Genomic DNA, 23534 nt, shown 5'->3' with positions numbered 1-23534 from the left:
TTCTAATAAGAAAATCTCTGCTTTGTAAAAGGAGCATAATTTGACTTGTCATTCTGTTGAATGACCTAATATATCATCTCCTGTTTTATGTCTTACAGAAATGACCTCAGGCTGCTCTCTATCAATAGATAACTTGATTCAAAACTTCTCTTTTTACACATTCTCTGGCACCTATAATTATCCTATAAAAACTGTTGAAATTCGATGAATGGGGATAATGAGAAAAGGAACTAATTCCAAGGGATAAAGTAAAATGGATAAGTAAAATGCTGCCTCTGGTTGAGTAATTTCTGTTTACTCACTATGATTATTTTTGCTATCTTCCTTGAAAAGAGGTCTACCAGGGTCTTTCTAAGATTGCTTTCAAGGATCCTAAACTTTACTGCTTAAAAGAAGTTCACTTTTGTCCTCATTTCCAATCAATGATATATCTGTGCTAACATTACTGTTTATAATGCTATGTATTGTAATTAGGTCAATATCATGAGCTAAATTCTCCTAAAATACTACTAGTAGTAGTAGCTTTCATTTATTGCCAAGGATTTAATGTGGATTACTTCATTTAAACATCACAGTAATGCTGTAAAGTAGATACTAGTACTATCACAAACATATCCTCTTAATCGTATTACTCTGCTGCATTGACTCCAGAAAGCATTCCATTATGTGAGGCTAGTACTTATGGTAGTGTGTCTTGAATGAAGGGAATGTAGCTATCACAGTATAAATCATCATCACTCCTGGAGAAGCAATTTAAAATGCTTATAGATATTGGTTCAGCATTTTTAACATAAAGAATATCACATATTTTATTTTTTTTGTACCTTTATCCCACAAAGGCATAATACTTCAGGAAGTTAAAGCAGCCAAGCAAAATATCACAGCATCAGAAAACCCTGTAGCTAGACCGCAAAGGTATCTGTATGAGAACAAGGAGGAGTTTCTATAAAAGAGAAAATGCATCTGTAACACAGTTGCTGGATTTTCTCTTGTGACTATAGCGCAGTCTCAGCTAATGCATTACTTCTGAAATTCTGTGAGTATTAAAAAAACTGAAAGAAATTGCTATAGGCTAATATTTGTATGTGTGTGTATGTGCATGCACATGTGTATGTGTGCCAAATTATCTGTCTGTGAACAATCTTTTATGTTGTTTTTCTTTTGATAAAAAAATCGGATACATGAGATTAAGAATTTCAGTGACTGGAAAATAGCTTATGTTACCACTGTATAAGACTAAATTTGCATGAGGTACTGCATATCTGGAAAGCGAATTTGGTTGTATTTCAGTTATAACAAATGGATTTGGTGTGAGGTATGAAATAATTTATTAGCAATGTATACTGTAGTTAGATTAGAAGCAACAATCTAAATTCTTATGTAATTTTTGATAGTTGTAACTCTGCTTGTTATTTGTCTTCAATGGGCATAACAGGACTGAAAATGCAAAATCTTGTGCTGGAACCTCATCTCTTGTGTTGTAAGGATGTATGAGTCTGTCTCCTCGACCAGTGAGAGATTCTGAGCAAATTGATGTTTGACAAAGTTTGTGTTTGCCGCTCTTGCAGGCTTTTAATTTTGGTTCTCCCCAACTTCTGGTCTTTGTCTTATGCCCTTTTGATAAACCTTTCTTAGGTTCCTAGGTCTGTGCTTCTGTGTATGCTTTTACAGATTGTGCACTTTACAAGGGCACTGTATATAAGGGAGTCATCACATTGTATACCTCAAAGATTTGTACAATGCTTTTAATTTTCTGAGAGATGGCTCCAAAGTTTCCTGGTCTGAGAAACTGGTATATTCAACAATAAGCTGAACTTATTGCTCAGCTCCCACTTATAAGTGGGAGCTGAACAATAAGAACACATGGATACAGGGAAGGGAACAACACAATCTGGGGCCTGTCAGGAAGGCAAGGAGAGGGAGAGCATCAGGCTAAACAGCTATTGTATATGGGGCTTAATACCTAGGTGATGAGTTGATAGGTGCAGCAAACCACCATGGCACACATTTACCTACATAACAAACCTGCACATCCTGCACATGTATCCAGGAACTTAAAATAAAATAAAATAAAATTTAAACAAAGAAAATAATGTTTTCTAAGAAATAGAAGCTTTTTAGTTTTTTCTTTCACAAAGGCATTGTTTGGTTTAATTGTATCCCTGACTAGATGTTTAGGTGCTCAAAGCTGTTGCTGCTCCTAGCTGTAAGCAAACCACTGGAATTTCCACAAAACATTACAAATACCCAATTATTCTACATCCTTCATGACCCTTATTCAGTATCATGCAGCTATCACCCCTAACCAAATAATACTACTAAAAGTGATTTTAGGAATTTAGGGAGATTAAGGAAGGGGGTAGAATGGTGACATATTTCACATAGGGTGGTGTATTTGTTCCTTTTTATGCTGCTGATGAAGACATACCCACAAATTGATAATTTATATAAAAAAAGGTTTAAAGGACTCATAGTTCCACGTGGCTGGGGAGGCCTCACACTCATGGCAGAAGGTCAAAGGCACATCTTACATGGTGGCAGGCAAAAGAGAAAAATGACAGCCAAATAAAAGGGAAATCCCTTTATAAAACTATCAGATCTCGTGAGACTTATTCACTACCATGAACAAGAGAACAGTATGAAGGAAACCTCCCCCATGATTTAATTATTTCCCCCTGGGTCCCTCCCACAGCATGTGGGAATTATGGGAGCTACAATTCAAGCTAAGATTTGGGTGGGGACACTGCCAAACCATATCATGCCATCCCCACCCCCTCCCAAATCTCATGTCCTCACATTTGAAAATCAATCATACCTTCCCAACAGTCACCCAAAAATCTTAACTCATTTTAGCTTTAACTCAAAAGTCCACACTCATCTGAGACAAAGCAAGTCCCTTCCACCTATGAGCTTGTAAAATCAAAAGCACATTGGTTACTTTCCAGGTACAACGGGGGTACAGGCATCAGATAAATATACTCATTCCAAATAGGATAAATTGGCCAAAACAAAGGGGATGCAGGCCCCATGCAAGTCCAAAATCCAATAGGGCGTCATTAAACTTTAAAGTTCCAAAATGATATCCTTGGACTCCATGTCTCACATCCATTTCACACTGAGGCAAGAGGTAGGCTCTCATGGCCTTGGGCAGATTTGCCCCTGTGGCTTTACCAGTGCAATTCCTTTCCTGGCTGCTTTCATGAGCTGGCATTGAGTGTTTGTGGCCTTTTCAGGTTCACAGTGTAAACTGTTGGTGGATTTACCATTCGGGGGCCCAGAGAATGGTGGACCTCTTTCCACAGCTCCACTAGGCAGTGCCCCAGTGGAGATTCTATGTGGGGGTTCCAACTCCACATTTCCCTTCCACACTGCCCTAGTAGAAATTGTCCACGAGGGTGCCGCCCCTGCAGCAAACTTCTGCCTGGACATCCAGGTGTTTCCATACGTCCTCTGAAATCTAGGCAGAGGGTCCAAAACCTCAATTCGTATCTTCTGTGCACCTGCAGGCCCAACAGCACATGGAAGCAGCCAAGGCTTGTGGCTTGCACCCTCTGAAGCAACAGCCTGAGCTGTACGTTGGACCCTTTTAGCCACACTATAGTGGCTGGGACTCAGGGCACCAATTCCCAAGGCTGGACACAGCAGAAGTCCCTGGACCCAGCCCATGAAACCATTTTTCCCTCCTAGGCCTCTGGGTCTATGATGGGAGGGGCTGCCATGAAGACCTCTGACATGCCCTGGAGACATTTTCCCCATTTTCTTTCTTTTTTTTTTTTTTTTTTTTTTGAGACAGAGTCTCGCTCTGTCACTCAGGCTGGAGTGCAGTGGCCGGATCTCAGCTCACTGCAAGCTCCGCCTCCCGGGTTTACACCATTCTCCTGCCTCAGCCTCCCGAGTAGCTGGGACTACAGGTGCCTGCCACCTCGCCCAGCTAGTTTTTTGTATTTTTTAGTAGAGATGGGGTTTCACCGGGTTAGCCAGGATGGTCTCGATCTCCTGACCTCGTGATCCGCCTGTCTCGGCCTCCCAAAGTGCTGGGATTACAGGCTTGAGCCACCGCGCCCGGCCCTATTTTCCCCATTTTCTTGGCAATTAAAATATTGGTCCTTATTACTTATATTAATTTCTGCAGCTGGCCTGAATTTCTCCTCGGAAAATTGATTTTTCTTTTCTCTTGCATCTTTAGGTTGCAAATTTTCTGAACTTTTATGCTATTTCCCTTTTAAAACTGAATGCTTTTAACAGCACCCAAGTCACCTCTTGAATGCTTTGCTGCTTAAAAATTTATTCCACCAAATACCCTAAATCATCTCCCTCAAGTTCAAAGTTCTACAAATATCTAGGGCAGGAACAAAATGTCACCAGTCTCTTTGCTAAAACAACAAGAGTCACTTTTACTCCAGTTCATAACAAGTTCCTCATCTCCATCTGAGACCACCGCAGCCTGAATTTCATTGTTCATATCATTATCAGCATTTTGGTCAAAGTCATTCGCCAATATTCTTGGAAGTTCCATACATACTTATATTTTCCTGTCTTATTCTGAGCCCTCCAAACTGTTCTAACCTCTTCCTGCTACCCAGTTCCAAAGTTGTTTCCACGTTTTTGGGTATCTTTATAGCAGCACTCCCACTCTACCAATACCAATTTACTATATTAGTTCATTTTCATGCTGCTGATAATGACATACTCAAGACTGGGTAATTTATAAAGAAAAAGAGGTTTAACAGTTCCAAGTGGCTGGGGAGACTTCACAATTATGGTGGAACGTGAAAGCCACACCTAGTGAAAATCATCAGATCTTGTGAGACTTATTCACCAACATGAGAGCAGGTTAGAGAAAACCGCCCCCCATGATTCAATGATCTCCCCCTAGGTCCCTTCCACAACATGTGGGAATTATGGGAGGTAATTTCAAGTTAAGATGGGGACATGGCCAAACAATATCAGGTAGGTTATAAAGTCAGCAATGTAAAGTGAAAGGGGTGCATCATCAAAATTATTCTTTAGGGCCAGGTACCATGGATTATATCTGTAATCCCAGCACTTTGGGAGGCTGAGGTGGGCAGATTGCTTGAGTTCAAGAGTTGGAGACCAGCCTGGGCAACAGCGAGATCCCCTCTCTACAAAAAACACAAAACATTAGTTGGTGACATGCACCTTTATCCCCAGCTACTCAGGGGGCTGAAGTGGGAGGATTGCTTGAGCCTGGGAGGTCAAGGCTGCAGTGAGCTGAAATTGTGCCACTGCACTCTAGCCTGGGTGACAGAGAAAGACTCTATCTCAAAAAAAAAAAAAAAAAAAAACTCTTTAAATACAAGGAGGCTTCAACAGGTTTTTCAAAATTTGTATTGTGAATAAACTATGCATGGATTTCAAAGTATTTTGCACTAAAGTAAAAATGAACTAACTTGTTATAACACATCTGAACAGGATCAAGTTTGAGGGATTAAAGAGAATAAGAAATCAGTTTGAAAAGAGCCCCTTTCAGAGCAACATGAATTCTAGTAAAATTGAAGCAAGAACAAACACAAAATTTATGGTGAAGCATGAGTGGAAGAATGCTGAAATCACTGATGCTTTTCAGAGTTTATGGGGACAATGTCCCCATAGAAATCAGCAGTTTCCAAATATACAACTTATTTTACAAAATGGTGAGATGATGTTGAAGATTGAAGCCTAAAGCAGCAGACCATCCATAGCAATTTGAAAGAAAAATAAAATATTGTTGGCTCCTAATTGAAAAGGACCAACAATTAACAGCACAAAGAATAACCACTACCATAGACATCTCAATTGGATAATCTTACATAATCCTGACTAAAAAAATTAAAGTTAAGCCAACTTTTCACTTGATGGTTATCAAAACTCTTGCAATCACATCAGCTTCAGACAACAGCAGAGCTTTCAATAAAACTTTTAAACAAGTGGGATAAAAATCTTGAAGCATTTATTAGAAGAATTGTAAAGAGAGATGAAGCACGGCTTTACCAATACAATCCTGAAGACAAAACACCATCAGAAAAATGGTTACCAATAGGCAGAAGTTGTCTAAAAGTAAAAGCTGACTGACTGGTCAGGAGCAAATGTCATGGAAACAGTTTTTTTGAGATGCTCAAGGCATTTTGTTTGTTAACTTTCCGGAGGGTCAAATAATGATAACATCTGATTATTATGACAGTATTTTGAGAAAATTAGGCAAAGTTTTAGCAGAAAAATTTCCAGAAAAGTTCCATCAGAAAGTCCTTCTCCACAATGGCAAAGTTTCTTCTTGTTACTCTCATCAAACAAGGGCAACTTTGCAAGAGTTTTATTAGAAAATCATTAGGTATCCATCTTACAGTACCTATTTGGCAACTTCTGACTTCTTTTTGTTTCCTAATCTTAAAAAATCTTTAAAGGGAACCAATTTTTCTTCAGCTAATAATGTAAAACAGGCTGAATTGACATGGTTCAATTCCAAGGATCCTCAGTACTTTAGGGATGGACTAAATACCTGGCTTTATTACTTACAAATCTGTGTTGAACTTGATGGAGTTTATGTTGAGAAATAAAATTTATATATACTTTTATTTTTGCATTTTATTTCCATTTTTAGTGAATGGTTTGAAGTCCCCTGAAAGCATAGGAAGGCATGGTGCTGAAAAATAATAAATAGGCTCTTAAGAAGTCTTACATGACCAGTTTCTCTGCCAGTGTTGGAATAGACCACAATTTTCCTGCAATGGCTTGTAGTTAAGGATCATGGACTCTAAAACAGTGTATCTTTGAACACTTAGAATTGCATTTAGAATATCAAGAAGTGCAGACCCTTAAAGATATGGAGGACCTCTGACTTCAGGATGAAGACAATTCATTTTGGGTATAATTCTCAATGAGTGTCCTGGCAGGCAGAATTACCTAAACTGCTAACAGTGGAATTAGTATAAGTTAACAAAAAGTGAGTTCAGCATAGTTTTGGTCCCAATCATGCCAGGTAGGATTTTACACATAAGCGTTTCTATGCAGAACACAGGGGTCAAATCAAAGGATATCTTTTTTTCAGTTATTTCTGTAGTGTTTATGCTGTGTAAATAAATGTGGGGTACAAAAAGTTTTTCTCACTTCTTTGCATATCATCTCATCAATGTTAGCAGTGAAACACCACGGTCATCTGTTCCTCAAATGTTTCATACTATTTAGATAAACTTAATGAATGATTAAGAATTCCAAGAAATGACATAATTGAGATCCAATGTTATAGGAATAAAAATATGGAGAAATTTTGATTTAGAAAAAGGCATAAAGAATGTACAGTCTTCTTCATTTTGTAGATTAATATACTGTCATCCAGGGAAATTAGATTGGTGACTTACTCATTTAAGTCCACATTTTAAGTAACTGTAATAAATTTATCATCTATCCTTTCATTCCTCTATCCATCGATTTAGTTATTGTATGTTGGAATATCTTCTATGTGCCAGGCATGAAATGAAGCACTGGGATAGGCACATGAATAAAAAACCTCAAGAGGCTCATGTCCTAGAAAGAGAGAGAAATATATAAACAGGTCATTTTTCTCTGATAGATTACCATGATGGGGATATGCAGGGAGATTTATGGCAATAGAGGAAAAGGTTACATCACCTAGCTCAGATGGGATGGTAAAGAATCCTGTAGCAAATGATGCATAAGGTGGAAGCTGATGAGCAAGGTAGAGTAAAGCAAAATGAAATTGGTCAGGAGGACTATTCCAGGAAGGGGTATGGAGGAGCAAAGACATGAAGATTAGAGGAAAAAAAAAAAACATGGGGTGCATGTAAGAGAATTGCATGTAGTTTTGCCTTATTGGATTAGGGGTATGTATCATCAATCAGATTTGGGGGTGGGAAGATGAAGCTGGAGAATTAGGGAGAGACAATAATGGAGATCCCTGTATTTTTATGTTTACAAGTTTGGGTTTCATTACATCGGCTTTTTCAAGACATCAGTTTTTATATATTTTATATCATATATTTGGGAAACATTTTTTGCTTTTTAGAAACATGTTCAATGTGCATAATTTATCATAGCTTTTTAAATTCATATTTTTAATTTATGTGGGTACATAGTCGATGTATATATTTATGGGGTACATGAGATATTTTGATGCAGGCATGTAATGAGGAATAATCATATCAGAATAAATGGGGTATCCATCCTCTCAAGCATTTATCGTCTGTGTTTCAAACTATCCAATTATACTCTTTTCGTTATTTTAAAATGTAAAATTAAATTATTATTGGCTATAGTCCCCCTGTTGTGTTATCAAATACTACATCTTATTCATTCTTTCTATTTTTTTAAATCCAGTAACCATCTGCACTTACCCCCAAACTCCGCCACTAATTCTCAGCTTCTGGTAACCATACTTCTACTCTCTATCTCCATAAATTCAATTGTTTTATTTTTTAGTTCTCACAAATAAGTGAGGCCATGAAAAGTTTATCTTTCTGAACTTGTATATTTCACCTAACATAATGATTTCCAGTTCCATCCATGTTGCAAATGACTGAAACTCATGCTTTTCTATGGCTGAATCCAATTATTCATCCATTGTATTCAGCTATCTAATTATTATTCCATTGCCTATAAATGCTACATTTCCTTTATCCATTAATCTGTTGATGGACACTTAGATTGCTTTCAAAGCTTGAATATTGTAAACAGTGCTGTACTAAACATGGGAGAGCCAATATCTCTTCAATATACTGATTTCCATTCCTTTGGGTGCATACTCAGCAGGGGGTTGCTGGATCATATGATAGTTCAGTTTTCAGTGTTTTGATTAACTTCCAAACTGTTCTCCATAGTGGTTGTATTAATTTACATTCCTACCAACACTGTACGAAGGTTCTTTTTTCTCTACTTCCTTGCCAGCATTTGTGATTGTCTGTCTTTTGGATATAAACCATTTTAACTGGGGTGAGATGATATCCCATTGTAGTTTTGATTTGAATTTATCTGATGCTCAATGATGTTTAGGACCTTTTTATAAACCTGTTGCCATTAGTATACCTTCTTTTGAGAAACATCTATTCAAATATTTTGCCCATTCATTAAATGGATTATTAGCTTTTTCCTACAGAGTTTTATCTTCTTATATGTTCTGGTTATTAATTCCTTGTAAGGTGGGTAGTTTGCAAATATTTTCTTCCATTCTGCGAGTTGTCTATTTACTTCGTTTATTGTTTCCTTTGTTGTTCAGAAGCTTTTTAACTTCAAACGATTCATTTTTTCCATTATTACTTTGTTTGCCTGTGCTCATGGGGCATTACTCAAGAAATCTTTGCACACTCCAAAGTCCTGGAGAGTTTTCCCAGTGTTTTCTTGTAGTAGTTTCAGAGTTTGATGTCCTAACCCTTCCCAAATCCCATGTCCATCTCACATTTTAAAATACAATCATGGCTTTCCAATAATCATCCAAAGTCTTAACTCATTCCAGTGTTAACTCAAAAGTCCAAAGTGCAAAGTCTCATCTGAAACAAGACAAGTTTCTTCCACCTCTGAGACTGCAAAATCAAAAACTATTTAGAATAGATATTCTAGATGGGTAATTTATAAGAAAAGAGATTTAGTTGGTTTGCAATCTGCAGACTGTAATGGATGCATAGCTCCAGTATCAGGTTCTTTGGAGGCCTCAGGAAGCATACAATCGTGGTGAAAGATGAAGCAACAGTAAGAGCCTCACATGGTAGGAGAAGGAGCAAGAGAAAGATAGGGGAGTGCAATATACTTTTAAATATTCAGATCTCACAAGAAACCACTCACTATGATGAGGACAGCATCAAGGGGATGGTGTTAAACCATTCTTGAGACAACCGTCCCCATGATCCAATCACCCCCACCAGGACCCACCTACAATATTGGAGATTGCATTTCAACATTATATTTGGGTGGGAGTACACATCCAAACCATATTATTCTGGGTAAGCCTCAGAAAATTTGTAAACAGTGCAGAGATATTCTATTTAGTTACTTCCAAAATACAATGGGGGTACAAGAACTGGTTAAACATTCCTGTTCCATAAAGGAGAAATCAGCCAAAAGAATGTGGCTAAGGGCCTCACACAAGTTCCAAACCCAGGAGAGCAGTCATTAAACATTAAAGCTCCAAAATAGTCTCCTTTGATTTCATATCCAATAGCCAGGGTACACTGATGCAAGGAATAAGCTCCTAGGGACTTGGGAAGCTCTGTCCCTGTGGTTTGGTAGGGTTCAGCCCCGGAGGATGCTCTCACAGGTTACTGAGTACCTGTGGCTTTTCTAGGCACAGGGTGCAAGATGCCAGTGTGTCTACCATTCTGTAATCTGGAAAATGGTGTCCCTCTTCTCATAGCTCTACTAGGCGGTATTCCAGTGGGGGTTTTGCTGGGGACTCCAACTCCACATTTCCTCTCTACAGTGCCCTAGTAGAAGTTATCTGCGAGGGCTCCTAACCCCCAGCAGCAGGTTTGTGCTTCGCACTCAGGCTTTCCCATAAATCTGAAATCTAGGTAAACCATTCTTGAGACAACTGTCCCCATGATCCAATCACCTCCCACCAGGACCCACCTCCAACATTGGAAATTACATTTCAACTTGATATTTGGGTGGGAGCACACATCCAAACTATATTATTCTCACCCTAACTCTTCCCAAATCCCATGTGTGCCAATCCTCGCACACTCTCGCATTCTATGCACCTGCAGGCTTAACATGCCATAAAAGCTGCCAAGGCCAATACCTTGCACCCTCTGAAGCAGTGGCCCAGGCTGTACCTGTACCCCTTCATGCCATGACTGGAGCTTAAGTGGCCAGGGTGTAGGGAGCAATGCCTCAAGGCTATACAGGGCAGCAGGGCCCTGGGACTTTCCTACAAAACCATTCTGTCCTCCTAGGCTTCAGGAAATTTGATGAGAGGGGTTGCCTCTTAGATTTCTGAAGTGCCTTCAATGTGTTTTTCCCATTATCTTGGCTATTAGCAATTGCTTTCTTTTTAGTTATGTAAATTTCTCTAGCAAGTGGTTGCTGAGCAGCTGGATTGTTTTCTTCTCCTGAAAATGGGCATTTTTTTCTACCACATGGCCAAGTTGCAAATTTTTCAAACGTTTATTCTCTGTTTCCCTTCTAATATAAGTTCGAACTTAAAGTCATTTCTTTACCCCCACATCTAAGCATCAGTGGTTAGAAGCACCCAAGCCACCTCTTGAACACTTTGCTGCTTAGAAATTTATTTTGACAGATACCTTCAGTTATCACTGTGAAGTTTAAACTTTCACAGATCCCTAGGGCACAGACACAATCCAGCCAAGCTCTTTGGTAAGGCATAACATGCATGACCTTTGCTCCAGTTCCCAATAAGTTTCTCATTTCCATCTGAGACCTCATCACCCTGGCCCTCCCTGTCCATATCACTATCAGCCATTTGGTTACAACCGTTGAATCAGCTTCTAAGAAGTTACAACCTTTCCCTCATCTTCCTGTCTTCTTCGGAACCTTCCAAAGTATCTTACCACCTCTGCCTGTTACCCAGTTCCAAAACTGCTTCCACATTGTCTGGTATTTCTATAGTAATGCTGCACTCCTCAGTACCAATTTTCTGTATTAGGCCATTCTCACATTGCTAAAAAGAAATACCTAAGACTGGGTAATTTAAAAGAAAGAAGGTTTAATTGGCTCCTGGTTCTGCAGGCTGCACAGGAATCAGAGCTCTGGCATGCGCCTCTGGGTAAGCCTCAGAAAGCTTGTAATCAGGGCAGTAGGTGAAGCAGGAGCAGGCACTCATTTAGTGAGAACAGGATCAAGAGAGAGGAAAAAGGGCCACACACTTTTAAATAATATCTTGCAAGATATCACTCGCTGTTGTGAAGACAGCATCAAGGAGATGGTGCTAAGTCATTCATGAGAAAAATCACCACAACAATTCAATCACCTCCCACCAGGCTTCACCTCCAACATTGGAGATGACATTTCAACATGAGATGTGGGCAGTGACACATGTCCAGACTATATCACAGGGTAATTTTTTTTCAGCACTTTAAACATGTCATGCCACTCTCTTCTAACTTGTAAGGTTTCTACTGAAAAGACTGGCCAGATGCATTGAAGCTCCATTATATGTTATTTGTTTATTTTCTCATGCTCTTTTCAGGATCCTTTCTTAATTATTTTGACCTTGTGAGTTTAATTATTAAATTTGTTGAGGTACTATCACTTCGGTTAAATCTGCTTGGTTGTTCCATGACATTTTTATGCTTAAATCTTGATATCTTTCTCTAGTTTAAGAAGCTCTCTGTTATTCACTTGAACAAACTTTCTACACATATCTCTTTCTCTACCTCCTCTTTAAGGCCAATAACTCTTAAATTTGCCCCTTTGACATTGTTTTCTAGATTCTGTAGGCATGCTTTATTGTTTTTCATTCTATTTTCTTTTGCATCCTCTGACTGGGTATTTTCAAATAGCCAGTCCTTAAGCTCACTAACTCATTCTTCTGCTTGATCAATTTTGCTATTAAAAGACCCTGCTGCATTTTTCAGTATGGTCAATTACATTTTTTGACTCTAGAATTTCAGCTTGATTTTTTTTCAATTATTTCAATCCTTATGTTGAATTTATCTGATAGAATTCTGAATTCTTTCTTTGTATCATCTTAATTTGTTTTGAGTTTTCTAAAAACAGCTATTTTGAATTCTCTCTGAAACTTCACATATCTCTGTTTCTCTAGGATTGTTGCCTTGTGGCTTATTTAGTTCATCTGGTGAAATCATGCTTTCCTGGATGATCTTGATGCTTGTGAATGTTCAAAGATATTTGGGCATTGAAAAGTTGGGTATTTATTGTAGTCTTCGTAGTCTGGGATTGTTCTTTCCCATTCTTCTTGGGAAAGCTTTCCAGGTATTTGAAAGGACTTGGATGTTGTGATCTAAACTGTATCTGCATTGGGGGTACTCTAAGGTCAATGGTGCTGTGGTTTTGGCAGACTCACAGAGGTATCAGTGGTTTTGGGTAATATCTGAAAGAATTATCTGGATTACCAGGCAGAGGTTCTTGTTTTCTTCCTTTACTTTCTCCTGAACAAATGACATAGTTTCTCTCTGTGTCTCTTTTTCTCTCTCTTTCTCTCCCTATTTCCCTTCATTGAGCCACCTGCAACTGGGGGTAGAGTGGCATAAACAGCCCTGTGTCTACAACCACTAGCACCGCATTGGGTCAGACCTGAGGCCAGCACAAAAGTGGGTAGTCTTACCTAAGACCCTCTGTAACCACTGCCTGGCTACAACCTATATTCCATCAAAACCCTAGGGCTCCAGCATCAGCAAGTTTTGAAGCCAGCAAGGCATCCAGCTTCCCCCCTGGCTCTGGCTCTGGCTCTGGGAAGGCCCAGAGATGCTGTCTGGGAGCCAAGGACTGGTCATAACCTTAGAAATGCATCTTTTGCTCAATTTTACTGCAGCTGAGCTGTCACTCAAACTACAAGACAAAGTCTTTTCCACTCTTTTCTTCCCTTTCCACGGGCAAAGGATCCTCTCCTCACGGCTACCACCACTAAAAACCCATCGGAGTACCAACAGGTTACCACCAATGTTCACTTAAGGCCTATGGGCTCCTCTGACAGCTTGTGGTGACTGCTTCTAGGCCTGAGACATACTCCTCAGGGCATTGTGGCTTCCTCTGGCCCAGGGCAGGTCCAGAAATGCCATCCAAGAGTCAAGGCCTGGAATCAGTGACCTCAAGATCCTTCTTGGTGTTCTAATCCACTGTGGCTGAGCTGGTGCCTAAGGCACAAAGCTACTCTTGACATTTCTCTCTGCTTTTCTCAAACAGGAATCTCTCACTTTAGCCACCAAATCTTGGAGTGTACTGGGTTTTACCTGAAGCCAGCATGTCTCAGAATCTCAAGCAGCACCCACGATGTACTACCTGAGTATTGCTGCTTGTTCTTCAGGGCACATGAGCTCTTTATTCACCAGGTGACAATTCTTGCCTTGACTAGGTCCTTCCCTTCAAAGTGATGTGTTCTGTTATGGCCCAGGGTGTATCTAGAAATGTCATCTGGGAGTTAGGGCCTGGAATGTGGGCCTCACGACTATGCCTGGTGTCTTAGTTTATTATGGCTGAGCTGGTATTCAGGATGCAAGACAAATCCCACTTTATTCTTTCTTCTCCTCTCCTCAAGTGGAAGGAAGAAGTCGCTTTTGTTTCTGCAACTTGTGCTGCCTGGAATTAGGGAAGGGGTGGTGCAATCATTCCCTTAGCTGTCCTGGCTGGTTTCTCACTAGATTTCATGCTCCTCATGACCACTGGCTCTGAGCCCAGCAGAACTAGAACTATGTGTGTGAAAGAAATCACACATATTTAACATGCTTATTGTGATTGATTGGAAATTGAATACAAACATCACAGAAAATTATTCAATGCATGATAGTTAGTATTATGTTTAAGTAAATGAAGTTATTGTTTCCCATTATAAAAGTAATAAATGTTAACTTAAAAAAATTTGGAAATTTCAGATATTTTTGAAAAAATCAGAAATAGTCTCATTACCCAATAATAATTAACATTAAAAATTCAATGTACATCCTAATAGAGTTCTTTTTCTGTGCATAGATTTTTTTTTTGATGGAAGTTATAACAAAAACATTTTGCATGTTATACATTCTTTTCAAATGGCTACAAGATATCTATATTATTACAGTTCATAATTTAAATAATCTTTGCATTGTTGGCCAGTCTAGTTACTGCTGACTTTTTCTGATATTGCAATAAGCACACATCTTTTATAGAATTTCCTTTAATTTACTGTGGAGACCTAAAAATAAAAGTTCCTGACCCTAAAAATATTTTCAATTCTTACTTCATAATACCAAATTTCTTACCAATTAGACATTCATTATGATATTACCTGTTGTATCATATTTTCATCATGTATTTTATATGTATTTTTGCAAACTTATTATTAATATTCTTACGATTAATTAGAAGCATATAATTTTTAGTTATTCTCAGTGAAAATCTCTATGACTTACAGGTTAGCAGGTGAATAGTTTGAGTTCCAAAAGAGTCTTAGTGAATTCATTTCTTAGCACTAATTTGGAGTAGACATTAAATTTAAAAGAATGAACCTGAAACACATCTAGAGAAAAGTATCAGACTGGGGAACACCAGAAGAATAATAATTAAGCCTATGTAAATGAAAACTAAAAAAAGTAACAGGCTGTGAAAGACCTTTTTTGCCATAAAAACAAAAATCTCAATAGAAAATTCTGATATAATTTTCTACGTATATATATATACCTGTTACCACCTCCTTATTAGGGTGGCTACTATAAAAAACAAAACCAAACAAAACAGAAACTGAAAATAGTAAGTGTTGGTGAGGGTGTGAAATAATCGGAACCCTTGTCCTTTATTGGTAGAAATGTAAAGTGGTGCAGCCACTATGGAAAACAATATGGCAATTTTTCATATAACTAAATACAGATTTACCATATGAGCTAGCAATTCTACTTCTGGGTATATACCTGAAAGATTTGAAAGGAGGATCTCAAAGAGATATTTGTATATCCATGTTCACAGCAGTGTTATTCACAACGGCCAAAACGTGAAAGCAACCCAAGTATCCCTTGATGGATTAATGGATAAATAAAATTTGGTATATGCATACAATGGAGTATTATTCAGCTTAAAAAGGAAGGATATTTTTACACATGCTACAACATGTATCGATGGTGAGGATATTATACTAAAGAAATTATAGCAGTCAAAAAATGACAATATGATACCTTGTATATGAGATACCTAGAGTAGTTATAAATATAAAGAGAGAAAGTAGAATGGTGGTAGAATGTGGGGAAGGGAGAACAGGGAGTTATTGTTTAATAGATATAAAGTTTCAGTTTTGCAAGATGAAAAGAGTTCTGGAGGTTGATTGTAAAATAATGTGATTATACTTAACACTACTGAATTGTATAACTAAAAATGGTTAAGATAATAAATTTTATATTATGCATATTTTGCCACAATTAATAATAAATGTACGCCCATATATAAAAAAAAACAATTAAAATGCTAACAATCTAACTAGTAAAATATTATGAGTATCGAATAAGGCAAACAATGAGTAAAAATGTATTTATGTTTTTTAAGCACCTACAAATCAGTAATAAAACCCCAAATTTCCAATGCAAAGCAAAAAAGGTTATTAATAGTTGCCGTAGAAGAAGAACAATAAATGTTCAATATATGAATAAAATAGTCACTTTTACTAATATCCACGGAAGACAAAATTAAAAGAACATTGATGTGCAAACTTAAAAAAATGATAATGTTAATGATCACTTTAGGCAGGTAAAGGGAGTAATAAAGTTACTTTCATTATTATTAGTATTGTTAATATATAAAGAACATCTGAAGATGATTTGACAAAACTATAACAAAATCTTAAAATATATCCATATCTGACAGACAGGGAAATTCCTTCAAAACCACATTTTTAAGAAATAAGCAAGTATTCAAGTAAAGGTTTATTTATAAATATGCTGACTGTAGTGTTGCTTATAACCCGAATGTGATAATAGTGTAAATGTCCATGAGAAATGGGAACATAACGGCATATCCATATGATGGCACATTATTCAGGTAACAAATACTTATAACACTATAAACTGAAAACAGTATAAATATTGAACTAGAGGGAGATGGATATAAAATTTATATATATATCATTGGATATTATTAAAGTATTAACTATACACGCAAAAGCATGGATGAAACTCATAGATATTCTGTTGAGTAAAAAAGGTAGACACAAAAGATTACATAATGAAAGATTAAATTTTCTGATGTTCAATAACAGATGAAACGAATCTAATGTAAAAATGCATTACAATAGTGGTTTTCTCCTGAGGGTGACTGAGTAGAAAGGGGCTTGCAGGAACTTTCTGAGATGATGAAAATATTCTTTTTTTATATATATATATACTTTAAGTACTAGGGTACATGTGCACATCATGCAGATTTGTTACATATATATATATATATATATATATATATATATATATATATATATATATATATACATTTGCCATGTTGGTGGGCTGCACCCATTAACTCGTCATTTAGATTAGGTATATATCCTAATGCTATCCCTCCCCACTCCCCCGACCCCACGACAGGCCCCATGTGTGATGTTCCCCTTCCTATATCCAAGTGTTCTCATTGTTCAATTCCCACCTATGAGTGAGAACATGCGGCATTTGGTTTTTTGTCCTTGTGATACTTTGCTGAGAATGATGGTTTCCAGCTGCATCCATGTCCCTACAAAGGACATGAACTCATCCTTTTTTATGGCTGCATAGTATTCCATGGTGTATATGTGCCACATTTTCTTAATCCAATCTATCATTGATGGACATTTGGGTTGGTTCCAAGTCTTTGCTATTGTGAATAGTGCCACAATGAACATATGTGTGCATGTCTCTTTATAGCAGCATGATTTATAATCCTTTTGGTATATATCCAGTAATGAGATAGCTGGGTCAAATGGTATTTCTAGTTCTAGATCCTTGAGGAATTGTCACACTGTCTTCCACAATGGTTCAACTAGTTTACAGTCCCACCAACAGTGTAAAAGTGTTCCTATTTCTCCACATCCTCTCCAACACCTGTTGTTTCCTGACTTTTTAATGATAGCCACTCTAACTGGTGTGAGATGGTATCTCATTGTGGTTTTGATTTGCATTTCTCTGATGGCGAGTGACGATGAGCATTTTTTCATGTGTCTGTTGGCTGCATAAATGTCTTCTTTTGAGAAGTGTCTTGTTCATATCCTTTGCCCACTTTTTGATGGGGTTGTTTTTTTCTTGTAAATTTGTTTGAGTTCTTTGTAGATTCTGGATATTAGCCTTTTGTCAGATGAGTAGATTGCAAAAATTTTCTCCCATCCTGTAGGTTGCCTGTTCACTCTGATGGTAGTTTCCTTTGCTGTGCAGAAGCTCTTTAGTTTAATTATATCCCATTTGTCAATGTTGGCTTTTGTTGCCATTGCTTTTGGTGTTTTAGACATGAAATCCTTGCCCATGCCTATGTCCTGAATGGTATTACCTAGGTTTTCTTCTAGGGTTTTTGTGGTTTTAGGTCTAACATTAAGTCTTTAATCCATCTTGAACTATTTTTTTGTGTAAGGTGTAAGGAAGGGATCCAGTTTCAGCTTTCTACATATGGCTAGCCAGTTTTCCAAGCACCATTTATTAAATAGGGAATCCTTTCCCCATTTCTTGTTTTTGTCAGGTTTGTCAAAGATCAGATGGTTGTAGATGTGTGGTATTGTTTCTGAGGGCTCTGTGCTGTTCCATTGGTCTATATCTCTGTTTTAGTACCATGCTGTTTTGGTTACTGTAGCCTTGTAGTATAGTTTAAAGTCACATAGCATGATGCCTCCAGCTTTGTTCTTTTGACTTAGGATTGTCTTGGCAATGTGGGCTCTTTTTTTGGTTCCATATGAACTTTAAAGTAGATTTTTCAAATTCTGTGAAGAAAGTCATTGGTAGCTTGATAGGGATGGCATTGAATCTACAAATTACCTTGGGCAGTATTGCCACTTTCATGACATTTATTCTTCGTATTCGTGAGCATGGAATCTTCTTCCATTTGTTTGTGTCCTCTTTTATTTCGTTGAGCAGTGGTTTGTAGTTCTCCCTGAAGAGGTCCTTCATATCCCTTGTATGTTGGATTCCTAGGTATTTTATTCTCTTTGAAGCAATTGTGAATGGGAGTTCACTCATGATTTGGCTCTCTGTTTGTCTGTTTTTGGTGTATAGGAATGCTTGTGATTTTTGCACATTGATTTTGTATCCTGAGACTCTGCTGAAGTTGCTTGTCAGCTTAAGGAGATTTTGGGATGAGATGATGGGGTTTTCTAAATATACAATCATGTCATCCGCAAACAGGGACAATTTGACTTCCTCTTTTCCTAATTGAATATGCTTGATTTCTTTCTCTTGCCTGAATGTCCTAGCCAGAACTTCCAACACTGTGTTGAATAGGAGTGGTGAAAGAGAACATCCTTGTTTTGTGCCAGTTGTCAAAGGGAATGCTCCCAGTTTTTGCCCATTCAGTATGATATGAGCTGTGGGTTTGTTATAAACAGCTCATATTATTTTGAAATACGTCCCATCAATACCTAGTTTATTGAGAGTTTTCAGCATGAAGGGCTGTTGAATTTTGACAAAGACCTTTTCTGCATCTATTGAGATAATCATGTGGTTGTTGTCTTTGGTTCTGTTTGTATGCTGGATTACATTTATTGATTTGCATATGTTGAACCAGCCTTGCATCCTAGAAATGAAGCCAACTTAATCAGGGTGGATAAGTTTTTGATGTGCTGCTGGAATCAGTTTGCCAGTATTTGATTGAGGATTTTTGCATCGATGTTCATCAGGGATATTGGTCTAAAATCCTCTTTTTCTGTTGTGTCTCTACCAGGCTTTGGCATCAGGATGATGTTGCCTTCATAAAATGAATTAGGGAGGATTCCCTATTTTTCTATTGAATGAAATAGTTTCAGAAGGAATGGTACCAGCTCCTCCTTGTACCTCTGGTAGAATTCAGCTGTGAATCCATCTGGTCCTGGACTTTTTTGTTGGTAGGCTATTAATTATTGCCTCAATTTCAGAACCTGTTATTGGTCTATTCAGGGATTCAACTTCTTCCTGGTTTAGTCTTGGGAGGGTGTATGTGTCCAGGAATTTATCCATTTCTTCTAGATTTTCTAGTTTATTTACATAGAGGTGTTTATAGTATTCTCTGATGGTAGTTTGTATTTCTGTGGGGTCAGTGGTGATATCCCCTTTATCATTTTTTATTGCGTCTATATGATTCTTCCCTCTTTTCTTCTTTATTAGTCTTGCTAGCGGTCTGTCAATTTTGTTGATCTTTTCGAAAAACCAACTCCTGGATTCATTGATTTTTTGGAGGGTTTTTGTGTCTCTATCTCCTTCAGTTCTGCTCTGATCTTAGTTATTTCTTGCCTTCTGCTAGCTTTTGAATGTGTTTGCTCTTGCCTCTGTAGTTCTTTTAATTGTGATGTTAGAGTGTCAATTTTAGATCTTTCCAGCTTTCTCTTGTGGGCATTTAGTGCTGTAGATTTCCCTCTACACACCTCTTTAAATGTGTCCCAGAGATTCTGGTATGTTGTATCTTTGTTCTCATTGGTTTCAAAGAACATCTTTATTTCTGTCTTCATTTCGTTATGTACCCAGTAGTCATTCAGGAGCAGGTTGTTCAGTTTCCATGTAGTTGAGTTGTTTTGAATGAGTTTCTTAATCCTGAGTTCTAGTTTGATTGCACTGTGGTCTGAGAGACAGTTTGTAATAATTTCTGTTCTTTTGCCTTTGCTGAGGAGTGCTTTACTTCCAATTACGTGGTCAATTTTGGAATAAGTGTGATGTGGTGCTGAGAAGAATGTATATTCTGTTGATTTGGGGTGGAGAGTTCTGTACATGTCTATTAGGTCTGCTTGTTGCAGAGCTGAGTTCAATTCCTGGATATCCTTGTTAGCTTTCCATCTCATTGATCTGCCCAATGTTGACAGTAGGGTGTTAAAGCCTCCCATTATTATTGTTTGGGAGTCTAAGTCTCTTTGTAAGTCTCTAATGACTTGCTTTATGAATCTGGGTGCTCCTGTATTGGGTGCGTGTATATTCAGGATAGTTAGCTCTTCTTGCTGCATTGATACCTTTTCCATTATGTAATAAACTTCTTTGTGTCTTTTGATATTTGTTGATTTAAAGTCTGTTTTATCATAGACTAGGATTGCAACCCCTGCTTTTTTGTTTGTTTGTTTGTTTTCCATTTGCTTGATAAGTCTTCCTCCATACTTTTATTTTGAGCCTATGTGTGTCTCTGCACGTGAGATGAGTGTGCTGAATGCAGCATACTAATGGGTCTTGACTCTTTATCCAATTTGCAAGTCTGTGTCTTTTGATTAGAGCATTTATACATTTACATTTAAGGTTAATATTGTTATGTGTGAATTGATCCTATCTTTATGATGTTAGTTGGTTATTTTGCTCCTTAGTTGATGCAGTTTCTTCCTAGCATTAATGGTCTTTACAATTTGGCATATTTTTGCAGTGACTGGTACCAGTTGTTCCTTTCCATGTTTAATGCTTCCTTCAGGGTCTCTTGTAAGGCAGGCCTGGTGGTGACAAAATCTCTCAGCATTTGTTTGTCTGTAAAGGATTTTATTTCTCCTTCACTTACGAAGCTTAATTTGGCTGGATATGAAATTCTGGGTTGAAAACTCTTTTTTTTTTTTTTTTTTAAGAATGTTGAATATTGGTCCCCACTCTCTTCTGGCTTGCAGAGTTTCTGCTGAGAGATCTGCTGTTAGTCTGATGGGCTTCCCTTTGTGGCTAACTCGTCCTTTCTCTCTGGCTGCCCTTAACATTTTTTCCTTCATTTCAACTTTGGTGAATCTGACAATTATGTGTCTTGGAGTTGCTCTTCTCGAGGAGTATCTTTGTTGTGTTCTCTGTATTTCCTGAATTTGAATGTTGGCCTGCCTTGCTAGGTTGGAGAAGTTCTCCTGGATAATATCCTGCAGAGTGTTTTCCAACTTGGTTCCATTCTCCCTGTCACTTTTAGGTACACCAATCAGACGTAGATTTGGTCTTTTCACATATTCCCATATTTCTTGGTGGCTTTGTCTGTTCCTTTTTACTCTTTTTTCTCTAAACTTCTCTTCTCACTTCATTTCATTCATTTGATCTTCAATTACTTATACCCTTTCTTCCACTTGATCAAATCGGCTGCTGAAGCTTGTGCATGCATCATGTAGTTCTCGTGCCATGGTTTTCAGCTCCATCAGGTCATGTAAGGACTTCTCTACATTGTTTATTCTAGTTAGCCATTTGTATAGTCATTTTTCAAGATTTTTAGCTTCTTTGTGATGGATTCGAACATCCTCCTTTTGCTCGGAGAAGTTTGTTATTACCGATTGTCTGAAGCCTTCTTCTCTCAACTCATCAAAATCATTCTCCATCCAGCTTTGTTCCTTTGCTGGCAAGGAGCTATGTTCCTTTGGAGAAGAAGAGGCACTCTGATTTTTAGAATTTTCATCTTTTCTGCTCTGGTTTCTCCCCACCTTTGTGGTTTTATCTACCTTTGGTCTTTGATGATGGTGATGTACAGATGGGGTTTTGGTGTGGATATCCTTTCTGTTTGTTAGTTTTCCTTTTAACAGTCAGGACCCTTAGCTGCAGGTCTGTTGGAGTTTGCTGGAGGTCCACTCCAGACCCTGTTTGTCTGCATATCACCAGCGTAGACTGCAGAACAGCAAATATTGCAGAATGGAAAATGTTGTTACCTGATCCTTCCTCTGGAAGCTTCATGTCAGAGGGGCACCTAGCTGTATGAAGTGCTATTCGGCCCCTACTGGGAAGTGTCCCCTAGTTAGGCTATTCAGGGGTCAGATACCCACTTGAGGAAGCAGTCTGTCCATTCTCAGATCTCAAACTCTGTGCTGGGAGAACCACTACTCTCTTCAAAGCTGTCAGACAGGGACGTTTAAGTCTGCAGAAGTTTCTGCTGCCTTTTGTTCAGCTATGCCCTGCCCCCAGAGGTGGAGACTACAGAGGCAGTCAGGCCTCCTTGAACTGCGGTGGCCTCCATCCAGTTTGAGCTTTCAGGCCGCTTTGTTTACCTACTCAAGCCTCAGTAATTGCAGACGCCCCTTCCCCAGCCTTGCTGCTGCCTTGCAGTTTGATGTCAGACTGCTGTACTAGCAGTGAGCAAGGCTCCGTGTGCATGGGACCTTCCAGCCATACACAGGATATAATTTCCTGGTGTGCCATTTGCTAAGGCTGTTGGAAATGCACAGTATTAGGGTTGGAGTGTCCTGATTTTCCAGTTACCATCTGTGAACATAGGTAATATCAAGGGACTGATTACAGAAGGCCTTGGGTGAGACATAGCACTGAGCTGGCCTCGGGTCTGACCCAGCACAGTCGCACTGGTGGAGGCCACAGGGGTTCTTGTGTCTGTCCACTCCCAGGTTTAGGTGCCTCAGAACAGAGATAAACAAGATAAACTTCAAATAAAGGATCTAATGATGTACCTTAAAAATTAGAAAAGCAAAATTAAAGAAAACAAAATTAGTAAAAGGAAAGAAACAATAAACATCAGAGCAGAAATAAATAAAACAGAAATGAAGAAAACAAAAGATGAATGAAACACAAAGTTGTTTTTTTGGAAAGGTAACAAAATTGAAAAAACTTTATCCTGAATAACTAAGACAAATAAGAAAAGATATGAATTTATAAAGTCAGAGTTGAAAAAAACTGATATTGCAGAAATGCAAAGGAACATTAGTGGCTACTATGATCAACTATATGCCAATAAATTGGAAGAAATGAACAAGTTCCTAAACACGTAAACTTACTAAGATTGAACTAGAAAGAAACCCAAAATCTGAACAGACCAATAGCAAATAATACGATTGAAGCCATAATAAAAAGTTTCCCAGTAAAGAA

This window comes from Rhinopithecus roxellana, chromosome 7 (genome assembly GCF_007565055.1).
Source record: "Rhinopithecus roxellana isolate Shanxi Qingling chromosome 7, ASM756505v1, whole genome shotgun sequence".
Taxonomy (NCBI): Eukaryota; Metazoa; Chordata; class Mammalia; order Primates; family Cercopithecidae; genus Rhinopithecus; species Rhinopithecus roxellana.
Note: the sequence above shows the minus strand (reverse complement) of the source record.